The 12504-nt window shown below is 64.6% G+C and overlaps 1 protein-coding gene across 1 annotated transcript in view; it reads right to left on the bottom strand.

Moving 5' to 3' along the window:
- DMPK (DM1 protein kinase) overlaps window positions 1–10424 on the bottom strand; it is a 31082-nt gene extending 20658 nt beyond the window's left edge. Inside the window, 1 exon segment of the mRNA XM_074937504.1 lies at window positions 10389–10424. The gene's annotated coding sequence lies outside the window, so the exon portion shown is untranslated.
- Window positions 10425–12504: the final 2080 nt, after the last annotated feature.

Genomic DNA, 12504 nt, shown 5'->3' with positions numbered 1-12504 from the left:
CAGCCGGTATCCCACCTCCGGCCACACCGGATCCACCCAGGGCTCCGTCTCGGCCGGTATCCCGCCTCCGGCCACACCGGATCTACCCAGGGCTCCGTCTCGGCTGGTACCCGCCTCCGGCCACACCGGATCTACCCAGGGCTCCGTCTCGGCCGGTACCCGCCTCCGGCCACACCGGATCAACCCAGGGCTCCGTCTCGGCCGATATCCCGCCTCCGGCCACACCAGATCAACTCAGGGCTCCGTCTCGGCCGATATCCCACCTCTGGCCACACCGGATCAACCCAGGGCTCCGTCTCGGCCGATATCCCACCTCTGGCCACACCGGATCAACCCAGGGCTCATGGACTCCTGTATCCCACCTCCAGCAGCGGCCATACGAAGGTCTCACACATGCATTCCCCTCCCAGCTGCGCGGTGCTATTCCATGGGAGCAGTGGCCTTCCTGACCCTGCTGGTGAGCAGCTCTCAGCTGAAGCATGAGGATGGGGAGCCCTGGTGCTTTCATCCCTGCCGAGCCCCTGGAGTCAGTCTTCCCGTACCTGCTGCTGGCCTTGACCCTGCTGCCCCAGAGCAGGGCTGCAAGGGGTCCCGGGGGATCCAGACCGAGGCATACACCAGCCACCCGAGCTCTCTGGATCTCTGCTTCCCACGTCCGCCCCGGGGCCCGTCCCTGCCAGCCCAGGACGGACAACCTCTGTGTTGTCCCATCATGTCTCGCATGTAGCTCCGCAGGGTGCGATCGGGGCGGGAGCCATCCGGAAGGTGGAACCTCTCCTTCCGGCAGCACTGATCCAACAGCTCATCGTGTGGCTGGGCTCGCCATCTTCTGGATGGAAAACTGAGCCCCTGACTTCCCCCGGCCCCTAAAGATCCCGGGACATTTCCAACAGAATAACAATAGTCCTGGCCAAAATCTATCATCTCCTTAAACTTCTGCTGTGTGTTAGCTAGGCCCCCTCCACTTCTGTGCTGCATCGTCGACAGGCAGCTCTTTAAACAGCTGCCGCGTCCCACACCAGAGGTGGCTGCCTTTTGGTGGTGGGGCAAAGGGAATCGAGGTGAGAAAAGATTATAAGGAAGCACAAGCTTTTGACCCCTATTCTCAAAAAAGCCTATAAGCAGAGGGGTCAGATCTGTCTGCTCGTTGAAGAGGGGATGGTGAGTTACGCTCCGTCAGTATGAGGAGAGGGCACCACTCCTGGAGAGGAAGGCAAGCAGCCACCTCACACACAAAGTCCCTTGCCTACCATCACCAGAACTTCTGAAGCCGAGCTGGGACCAGGCCTCCCACCCCCTGGCTCGTAGCCATGGGCATTAGCTCCTTGGATCTCTCACTGTCAGGCAGGTTTTCTAATGCTTTGATCATTCTCGTGGCTCTTCCCTGACCCCTTGGCAATTTATCAGCATCCTTGAATTGTGGGCACCAGAGCTGGACCCCGGATAGCAGCAGCGGTCGCACCCAGGCCCAATCCAGAGGGAAAATCACCTCTCTGCTCCTCCGCAAGACGCCCCTGTGGGTGCGTTCGCCTGTTCAGCCCCAGTGTCGCACTGGGAGCTCGTGTTCTGCTGATCATTCCCCGTGACCCCCAAATCTTTTCAGAGTTGCTGCTTCCCAGGAGAGCCCCCATCCTGTGAGCACAGCCCCCATTCTTTGTTCCCAGACATTTAGCCGTGTTAAAACGCTCTGTGTCCATGATCGGTCCCCTTCCTTCCGAGCTGCTGGAAGCTTCCCCATCTCCGCCAGTCTCTCAAGGCGCCTGTCGCTGCAGCAACTAAACACGGGTGAGGCGCTAACTCCCCTGTGCAGCAGCCTCACGTTCCCCTGGAGCGGCTGCTTTACGAAGAGGATAACGGCCAACTACTGCTGCCGGCTGGCGCTCCTTTAGCTTGAGGCTGGGCAGGCTCACATCCTGCGGATCCCCCTGGAGGGGGAAGAGTATGGGAGAGTTGTCCCAACTCCCTCATGGGACCACGAACTCCCGCATGGGAGCAGGCCAGGACTACCATGGAAGAATGGCCATCAGGCAAGCGGTGCAGGCCGGTGTCTTACCGGAGTCTGGGTCTCCCCCTACCCCAGCTCTCTGCCAGCAATTGGGGGCAGGAACCAGCCTGGGTCATGTCGGCTCCTTTAACCCCAGATGGGGAAAGAAGCTGGCAGGGCAAGTGTCGAAAGGCAAGGACAGGAGCTGTGTCCCAGCCCCTCACCGGAGCCCCCCAGCCCCTCTGGAGCGAGCAGGGGGAGAGATTTGGCCAGGCCGATAGGTGATGGATGAAGATTAATGGGAGAGGGGGGAATAGAGAGAGGGAGGGAAGAGACCATGGCAAAGGGGCAGGGCCCCATGCATGAAGGGGGCATATCACCGACGTCTCCCCCCCAACCCTGCATTGGACCCCCAGCCCGGGCATCTGCCCCCACAGCTGGGCAGGGAGAGGCCGTGACCCCTTACTCCCATCGTGTGTGCGAACAAAGGGGCCAGCCTGGGCTGAGTGGGGGATGGTCAGAGGGTGCTGGGGTGGGGGGGTAGCTAGCTGGATGTTGGGGGCCATTAGGCCCTGTGCAGGTGGGGGCCCCTCTGCTGGCAGTTCAATCACCTCAAGCCTGGGCTTGGCGGGGCAGGGGATGGTGGGTGCCAAGCTTACAGAGGCTCTCAGCCCCGGGGCGGGGGGCACGGCACACTCCTAACAAGCTTTGGGGGTGGTAACGATCGCTCGCTGCTAACACTTGCCCGTGCTCCCTGCCCGCAGCTGGGACAAGAACCCAGGAGTCCGGACTCCCCCCTCCCCCATGCTCTGACCACTAGACCTCCTAAGACCCAGTTCCCTCCTCCTGCCATGCAGCAAGCAAGGTCAGGGGGCCGAGGTGCCCTCAGCCCGGCACTCGGCCGCCCGCCTTCCCCGCCAGATGATTCTTTGGACACGGAAGTTTGAAAATAGCCCAAGGTCTGAACCGGGGCTGGAGGAGAGAGGGGAAGATGCAGCCAGGCGCGATCCAGAGCTAAATCCGTCCCCTTTGGCCGGGCAGGGGCGGGCAGGCGGGGGCAGGTCGTGACAGTCTATTCATATCAGCGAGTGTAAACACCGCAGCGGGCAGGGAGGGGGCATTGTTTGGGGAAGTGGAATGGGGAGGGTCTGGCACCCTGGCCATGCCTGGCACGGTGGGAGAGACAAGGCAATGCCAGCTGTGTGGATGGGCAGCCCCGGGGCAGACGGACAGCCAGGAGCTGTCTCCCTCTGGGGCACTGCCCCAGGTGGGCAGGAATCTGGGCCGGATCAGAGCTCAGCGAGCTCAGAGCCCCACTAAAACCCCTGTAGCTCAGGCTGACTGACCCAGCGCCCACTCCTCCAGCCACCTCCCTCCGCGTCCCCGGGCTCCTTCTCCTCCTCCTGGCCAATGGCAACACAGCAGCCCCCTCCCTGGGCACCCCGAATCACCCCTTCCTGCCACGCCCCAAACGCCCCTCCACCCCCACAGCGCCCCGCACACCCCTGTCTCTGCCACACCCCAAATGCCCCTCCACCCCCACAGTGCTCCAAATGCCCATGCCACGCCCTGCACGCCCCTCCATCCCCGAACGCCCCTGCCGTGCCACGCCCCAAACACCCCTCCACCCCCGCAGCACCCCGCACGCCCCTGTCTCTGCTACACCCCAAATGTCCCTCCACCCCCGCAGCACCCTGCATGCCCCTCCGCCCCCACAGTGCCCCAAATTCCCCTGTCCCTGCCATGTCCCCCACGCCCCTTCACCCCTGCAGCACCCCGCATGCCACTCCACCCCCAGTGCCCCATATGCCCCTGTGCCTGCCATGCCCCCACGCCCCTCCACCCCCACAGCACCCCGCATGCCCCTCCACCCCCGCAAAGGCCCCCGAATGCCCCTGTCCCTGCCATGACCCCCACGACCCTCCACCCCCCACAGCACCCCGCATGCCCCTCCACCCCCGCAGCATCCCGAATGCCCCTGTCCCTGCCATGCCCCCACGCCCCTCCACCCCCGCGGCACCCCACATGCCCCTCCACCCCCGCAAAGCCCCGAATGCCCCTGTCCCTGCCATGACCCCCACGACCCTCCACCCCACAGCACCCCGCATGCCCCTCCACCCCCGCAAAGCCCCGAATGCCCCTGTCCCTGCCATGCCCCCATACCCCTCCACCCCCACAGCACCCCGCATGCCCCTCCACCCCCGCAAAGCCCCGAATGCCCCTGTCCCTGCCATGCCCCCCATGCCCTCCACCCCCGCAGCACCCCCCACGCCCCTCCACCCCCGCAGGCATCCCGAATGCCCCTGTCCCTGCCATGCCCCCACGCCCCTCCACCCCCACAGCACCCCCCATGCCTCCTACCCCGAATGCCCCTGTCCCTGCCACGCCCCAAATGTTCACAGGCCGCAGCTGCCTAGCGAGTCGATGAAAAAAACCCTCATGGAAAAATGAGCAGAGCCAGCAGGGCGCTGGGTCCGACCCGCTCGCTTTAGAGACACCTAACAAATCTAGTGGTTAGAACGGGGGGGCTGGGAGCCAGGCTCCTGGGTTCTCTCCCCAGCTCCGGCAGGTGAGTGGGGTCCAGTGGTTAGAGCGGGGGGGGCTGGGAGCCAGGACTCCTGGGTTCTCTCCCCAGCTCCGGCAGAGGAGTGGGGTCCAGTGGTTAGAGTGGGGGGGGGCTGGGAGCCAGGGCTCCTGGGTTCTCTCCCCAGCTCCGGCAGGGGAGTGGGTCCAGTGGTTAGAGCGGGGGGGGGGGCTGGGAGCCAGACTCCTGGGTTCTATTCTCCGCTCTGTGACAGCCCTCCCTGTGCCCCACTCTCCGGCCGGTGGCAATGAAGGGGGAGGGCCAGGAAGAGGAATTATGACTATCACGCCTGCACCCCTGAGCCCTGCTGGGGATCAGCGCGCCAGGAGCTGCACAGGCCCGGCCCTGCGCGGCAAGGGCTGCCCCCCACCGAGGCCTGGCACTGGGAGGAGAGCAGTGGCCAGCAACACTTTAGTGAAGACGTGGGGCTATTTTTAGACACTTCAGCCCCCCCGCTCCCTCGGCGGGGGTGGAGGCAGCTTTGCGGGAGGCCTTGGAGCTCTGACAGGATCCCCCCCCCCCCCCGCCCCTTCCTCCAGCTCCTATTTCGGGCTGGGCCGGGTTGGGGAATCTGGCTCGCTGCGATTCTCAGATTCCAGCCGGGCCTAGGCGGGGCTCGTGCCCGGGCGGGAAATTCCTGTGCCTGAAACTTTCCATATACAAGCTACGCCCTCCCCCCGCCCCCCCGCGCGTGCCCTGCCCCCGCTAGTGCCCCACAGCACCCCCCTGCCCCACCCCCCCACTAGTGCATGACAGTGCCCCCCAGCTCCCCCTCCACCCCCTCTTCCCAGCCCTGCTAGTGCCCCACACCACCCCGCCCCTGCCCCCACTAGTGCCCCACGACCACCCGGTCCACGCCCCGCTAGTGCCCCACAGTGCCCCCCAGCTCCCCCTCCACCCCCTTTCCCCACCCCCGCTAGTGCCCCACAGCACCCCCCCAACTCCTGCTCCCCACCCTGTTAGTACACCACAACACCCCCCAAGGTATGACGGAGCCACTGACTATTGTAGCCACCACGCTGGCCCCCAGGCCTGGTGACCAGAGCCCGGAGAACCGGGGGGTGGGGGGGAGCTGAGTCTACAGCAAGGGATCTAGTCAGAGCCTGACCAGAGCAGTGGTTAGATCACGCTCCCCTCCCGGCACTGAGACAGAACCCAGGAGTCCTGGCTCCCAGCCCCCTGCTCTAGCCACTAGACCCCACTCCCCTCCCAGAGCTGGGGTTAGACCCCAGGAGTCCTGGCTCCCAGTCCCCCCCCTGCTCTAACCACTGAGCCCTACTGCTGCTTTGTAAACGTCATGGCCCGTCCTTATTCCTTCCCTTCACTGAGAAGAGGAGACAAATCAGCCCCGGCCTCTCCCAGCAGGGGGCGAATGTGGGGAGCGGGGCAGGAGCTGGCTGTGGGGGAGTGCTCCCGGCTACACCAGCCCCTGCCTCTCCCAGCAGGGGGCGCTGTGGGGGGCAGGGGAAGGGAACGCTTCTCCCAGGCAGGGAGGCAGGGCATTGCTCTGATATTAAGGCTGCTGGGGGGGGCGGGGGCTGGATCCCGCTCCCCCTGAGATGGGCTTTTCTGGCTCCCCGTAAGCAGCGGGGCTGGCCTGTGTTTAGCCTGGCACTGAGCTCCCGGCGCAGAGCGAGGGGGGTGGGGGGGGCAGTGGTGAGAGCCGCCGGCCTTTTATGGCATTGCACAAACTCCCAGCATGCAGACAACAAATCCCCCTGCGGCAGCGCGTGGCGCAGGCTGGGGCCCGGGGGCAGGGGCGGCTCTGCCAGCTTGTCCACATAAGGAGCGGATCCAACGGGCCTGGCGGAGCGGCCGGGGGCCGCTGCCAAAACCCAGTCTCTTCCCGCCGGGATCCCGCTCGGGGACGAGGCTGGCGGGAGCAAGCGCCGATGGGGGCCTTCCGGCTCTGGTGCTGTGAACTTCCAGGCAGCCGTGCCCTACTGGGCCCCCGGTGCTGCGGGCTTCCCCCTGGCATTGGCCAACTGGGACCCCGGCGCTGCGGGCTTCCCACAGCAGTGCCCCATCAGCACAGCACTGGGGAGCTCCGTCGCTGTGAGCTTCCCCACAGCAGTGCCCCATCAGCAGCACATGGGGCTGTCACCCCTGGCCAGTGGGGCTCGGAAGGGACCCACCACCCGGGGCAGAGAGGGCCGGAACCCTGTGGAGCGAGGCCCATAGACTGGCCATTTCCCAGCTGGGGATGAGGCTGGGGGAGGAGTTTGGTGGGACCCCACCCTGCCAGTGAGCCCAGCTCAGCCCCACAAGGCTTCCCTTTGAGGCGGGAGAGGGAAGCTCAGCCTGCGGCCCATTCAGGCATTGGCGTCTCTGGGGAACCAGTGTCAGGTGCCCATGAAAGCTCCCCGGTAACCCCATTCTACCCCTTCTTGCTTCCACGCTGCAGCACCTGGTGGCTGTTACACAGCGGCTGCGCCCCACCCCAGAGGTGGCTGCAATTGTCATTCCTTGAACACCTTCTGCCTGAGCGGCTGGCTGCTTTCTCCAAAGGTTTATTAGTGTCGCCGGCTCCATCGTCCAAACAAGAAACCAAATCCTGGAGAGGAAGTGAGAGTCAGGAATAGAATCCAAGGAGTCCTGGCTCCCAGCCCCCTGCTCTAACCACTTGACCCCTCTCCTGTCTCACAGCTGGGAACAGGACCCAAGAGTCCTGGGTGCCAGTCCTGTCCCATAACCCTGACAGCGGGGATAATGTCCTGGGTGCTTTGAAGTCTCCAGGCCGGAGAGATTCAATTGAGAACGGGGCAATGCCAGCAGCCTGTGGGTACAACCTGTGCCCCTTCTCCCAGCTCTCTCAGCTGCCTCTGGGGACCCCATCACTGCCTTCCCAGGATGCCAACCCCGGGACACAGGCTCAGCTCTGCCCAGACTCCCCCTCCCCGGGACAGCTGGCATGCCTGTGCCATGAGGCTCCATCAAGGCTGAACAATAGCAGCTGTGTGATGCTAATGGGGGTCTGGAATGCACAAGGCCTGGTGGGGAGGGGATGCCGGGGTGGAGGGCGGGGAAGGCCAGGGGCTGGGGGTGCTTCTTGTAAGTTCCCAGCCCAAGGAGGGAGCAGGGCAGAGGGAGTACAGCGAGGGGCACAAGAGAGAGTTTGGGGCAGGAGGGGGAGCTGGCCTTGGAAGTTCAGAAAACTTTGGTGGTCAGTTTGGGTGGAGATCATTAAGCTAGTTTTTGGGGGAACCCAAAGGCTGGGCTAGCAGGGAGCTGCGGGTCAGGAGTGAGGGGCACCGGCAGAGCTCGGGGCGGGGGGGGGGGGTGGGGAGGGGAGCGCAGGATGGGGACAGCAGGGGCTGCCCCCGGGCTATGAGTCTTTTCCTTTCCAAGGCATCACCGAACAGTTCCAAGATTCTCCACTTCAGAAGACAACGCCGCTGTTACCCCCCCAGTCCAGCCCCCACCCCACCCTGCCCCCGCTAGTCCAGCCCTGGGATCCCCCCAACTCCGCCTGTGCTCCTTGGCCTACATCCGCCTTGTGGGTGTGGGGTGAGGACTCAGGCCCCCTGGGTTCTATTCTCAGCCCTTGGATCTCAGGGCACATGTCCAGGACGCCTGGGTTCTCTGGTTGTCATGTGGCCTGGGGCAAGTGGCCTCCCTGGGCCTCCTCATCCGCAATTCATGGCGAGGGAAGCCAGGGGCCCCCAGCTCTTCAGTGGGCGGGGAGAACCTGGCAGACAATTCTCCTTAGTGCAGTAAATGGCTGAGCCAGAGCCCAGCCCAAGCTACCCAGATCCAGCCCCTACCCAGGAACACAGGAGCTGGATGCTAAACTTCCCCAGCTGGAAACACGCTGCTCCACTCCCTCCTGGCTCCCATTCCCCTGCTCTAACCACTAGACCCATTCCAGGGGAGAGAACCAGGAGTCCTGGCTCCCACCCCCCTGTTCTAACTGCTAGGCCCCACTCCCTTCCCAGTCCTGGGCAGAGAACCCAGGAGTCCTGGATCCCAGCTCCTCTCCTGGCCTAACCCCTGGGTCTGCCCCAGGGTGGGTGGGAGGGAGCATGGCTGCTGCCAGTGGGCTCGGCCATCCCCTCTGCCCACAGCTGAGTGCTTGTCATGGACCTGCCTGCAGGCTGAGCAGCCTGTCCCCTCCCAGCCAGGGACAGAGCCAAGGAGGGGCAGGGAGTGGAGGTCTAGGGAAGTATGGGCACCCCCCACGCTAGGCAAGTTCTCCCCAAGAACTCCACCCTGCCCAGGGAAGAGAACCCCGGGTCCTGACTCCCCCCAAGAGGTGTCAACCTCACCTGAGGTCAATAATGAACCTTCCTTGCCCTCCCCATTCACTGCCACCGGAGGGAAAGTGAATCACAGAGTGGGGAAGGGACTTGACTATGGACAGTGGCAGAGTAGAGACTAGAACCCAGGCGTCCTGACTCCCAGCCCCGCCCCACTCTAACCACCTGACCCACCCCTCTCCCAGAGCTGGGGACAGAGCCCAGAAGTCCTGGCTCCCAGCCCCCTGCTCTCACCACTAGATCCCACTCCCCTCCCAGAGCCCTCAGCACCAGCCAGTGTTCTTGGCCCAGCAGCCCCCTCTTCGTCCCCTGGGAGCCTTGAACACTGACTGGGCAGCATGGCCTGAGAGAGGCCTGGATTTGGAGCATCCCCGAGCAGGTGCTGCCCCCCTGCCAAGGGAACCCCACTCGGTGAGGCTCCATTTCCATGGGCCGGCCGGGGACTGGGAGCTCACACGCCAACTCGGAACTGAGCTGACAGTCCAACAAACTCGTTTCACGGGGGCGGGAGGGGAGGAAGGTTGTGGTCATCGGGGGCCAGATTGGAACCGCCATGGGGACCCCTCCGCCAACACCTAGTGGCTGCCCATCTGCTCTGATGATCGATGGCTTGGAGTCCCCCCAGTGTGGATCCCACTGGCTCCCCCCCTGCCCTGAGCCCCATTCCACGCATGCTGCAGAATCATCTGTGGGGTTCGGGGCTCCTGCCACAGACCCATGGTGTAGGTTTCAGGCAACCAGAATTTCCACAGACACCCCCGACCTAGACCCCCAAGAAAGCTCGGATCCGCAATGCCCGGGTGTCCCCCTACCAGGCCAAACCAAGACCTGCCCCAGAGCTGGGCACTAGGGTCACCTGGGCCAGCTTGGACCCCTTTGTCACTGGGCACTCGTCGCTGATTTCACTGGGGGAATCTCAATACAGGCCCCTGCCCCTGGCACCTGAGGGACTCACCCCACACCTGGGAGCCTTCTCCCCAGCACCCCGAGCCATTCGCTCCTCAGTGGGGGGCCCGCTGTGCCTGGAGGGTGAGGGGCAGGGACAGTGGGGTCATGCCCCAGTTCCCCACATCCTCAGTGGATTGTCCAGTGCCCTGGGGCCTGCTGAGGAGACTCATCGGCTCCCCTCCATAAGTGGGGGGTCGGGGGGGCAGGGTGGGTTTATCTTTGTCCCTGGCCCATCCTGGGCCAGGCCGTTAGGGGGCTTAGGGGAGATGCTGAGGACGATGCTGCGAAGAAAGTGAGACCCCTCCTGCCCCCCCAAACTCATGGCATTGCCCAGCCACCAGCTCCCCTCCCCATAGCCTGCCAGGCACCCCAACTCATCACAGCACCCATGCCCCACTGCATCATCACCCCTGATATGCCACCCTGGCCAAGGAGGGACCCATGTGCCTGGAGCCTGGGGTGGCCAGGGAGGGACCCAGGTGTCCGGGGGGTGGCATGGCCAGGGAGGGACCCAGATGTCCAGGGTAGGGGAGGGGGGCGGTACGCCCAGGAGGGACCCCGGGGTCCGGGGCATGAGGGGCGGCCAGGGAGGGACCCCGGCGTCCGGCGGACTCACCCCAGCGCAGGAACTCCGCGATGTATTTCTCGTGGGCCAGGGCGAGGCCCCCAGCTCGTGGGAGACGCAGAGCAGAAGATCCAGCAGCGTCTCCAGCCCCAGGAAGCTCCGGTCCAGCGCCAGCGCCTCCAGCTGCTTCAGTCGCACCTCGGCGGACATCGCGGACGCTCGTGGGGTGGGGGGACGGGCGGGGGGACGGACGCGAGCCCGGCCGGAGAGGGGGGGGGTCCCCCCACGCGTGGGTCGGCAGAACCCTCGCCCCCTCCCTCACATCCAGCCACGCGCGCCAAAGCCACGGGGATGGGCGCCCGGCTCAGCGCCCCCTGCCCCGGATCGGGCTCATCCCAGCCCCCGGCCGGCCCCTGTCCCCCCGCGGCTCCCTGCGCCCTGCTCGGGGCTGGCAGCGCAGCGGACGGAGCCGCCCGGGCCAGGGGCGGGGGCTGGCGGGGCCGCACCCACTGTCCATGTACAGCTCCCGGGGCGGGGGGCGCTTAACCCCTTCCCTGCCGCCGCGCCCTCCCGCCCCCACGGCTAGGCACCCTCCCCGCCACGGAGCCAGCCCGTCCGTGCCCGTCCGTCCATCCCCGGACACGGCTGTCTGTCCGCCCCCTGGACACCCGTCCTCCCGTCCGTCCGTCCCCATCTATCCATCCATCCACTCACCCATCCATCCATCCCCGGACCCAGCTGTCTGTCCGCTCCCTATTCACCCGTCCTCCCGTCCGTCCGTCCCCATCTATCCATCCATCCACTCACCCATCCATCCATCCATCCCCGGACCCAGCTGTCTGTCCGCCCCCCATTCACCCATCCTCCCGTCCGTCCGCCCCTCCCCATCCATCCATCCCCGGACCCAGCTGTCTGTCCGCCTCCTATTCACCCGTCCTCCCGTCCGTCCGCCCCTCCCCGTCTGTCCGTTCCCCCCATAACCATCCACCCGTCCGGCCCCCCCCATCTATCCATCCCCGGACACAGCTGTCTGTCCACCCCCTGTACACCCGTCCTCCCGTACCCATCTATCCATCCATCCACTCACCCATCCATCCATCCCCGGACCCAGCTGTCTGTCCGCCCCCTGTACACCCGTCCTCCCACCCATTTATCCATCTATCTATCCATCCGCACACACCTATCCATCCATCCCCACACACGCCCCATCCATCTGTCCAGCCCCATATACACTCATCTATTCCATCCATCCCCATACACCCCCTCTATCTATCTATCTATCTATCTCCATGCCTTTTTCCAGCTAGTTAACCCTTCACACGCTCTTAGTTCACCCTTCAGGGCTCCATTCCTTCCTGTCGCCCCCGCATGGTGGTGAGACCCCTCAGTGGAGCGGGGGCAGAGTGGGCAGGAGGGTGGCATTAAGAGGTCAGTGCCCGGGCCCCTCTGTGTGGTTGGGCAGTATTGATTCCCCCCAGCTGTACACAACTGACTAGGGTGAGGGTGGGGGGGGAGGAGAAATGAGATAGCATTATAGAATAGAACCCAGGAGTCCTGACTCCTAGTCCCCGCTCCACTCTAACCACTAGACCCCACCCCCTCCCAAAGGCGGCGATAGAAGCCAGGAGGGAGGAGGTTTGGCCAGCTAGCCAGGTCTGTCACTGCTGGCAGTGCCCAGCACCAGCCGCTTCAGAGGATGGTGCAAAACCAGCTCTAGTGGGCACTGCTGGGTGAACTGGCCATGGGGACGTTACCTCCAACCCCCCACCTGGCTCAGTGATGGGCCCTTCTCTTATTAACCCTCTGTAGCGTCGCTTTGCATGTCATGTAAACAGCCACTCCTCGGTTTGGATCCTGCACTGCTTGGGGGGCTTCCTGACATCCAGTGGTGGTGAGTTCCACGGGCCCATTGCGTAACCAAGTCCTTTCCTTGTATCATTCGAGAAGGGTTTTCCATTCAGCGTCGCCGCACGGCCCTCGTCCTTGTGTCGTGGCTCATATCGCAGCACCTTTCTCTGCCCCATGCCTTAGTCCATCTCCTGCCAGCCCCTCTTACCCACCTCTGCCCTAACCGGTCACAGGACCATGGGGCCTGCCGGGCTGGATCTGACCCTAGCTCCCTCTACCCTGGGAACCTGCCTCCAACAGCGGCTGGCCCCAGATGGAG

The sequence above is a fragment of the Natator depressus genome, chromosome 23 (assembly GCF_965152275.1).
Source record: "Natator depressus isolate rNatDep1 chromosome 23, rNatDep2.hap1, whole genome shotgun sequence".
NCBI lineage: Eukaryota > Metazoa > Chordata > Testudines > Cheloniidae > Natator > Natator depressus.
The sequence above is the reverse complement of the archived record's forward strand: the minus strand, read 5'-3'. Positions and strand labels throughout refer to the sequence as shown.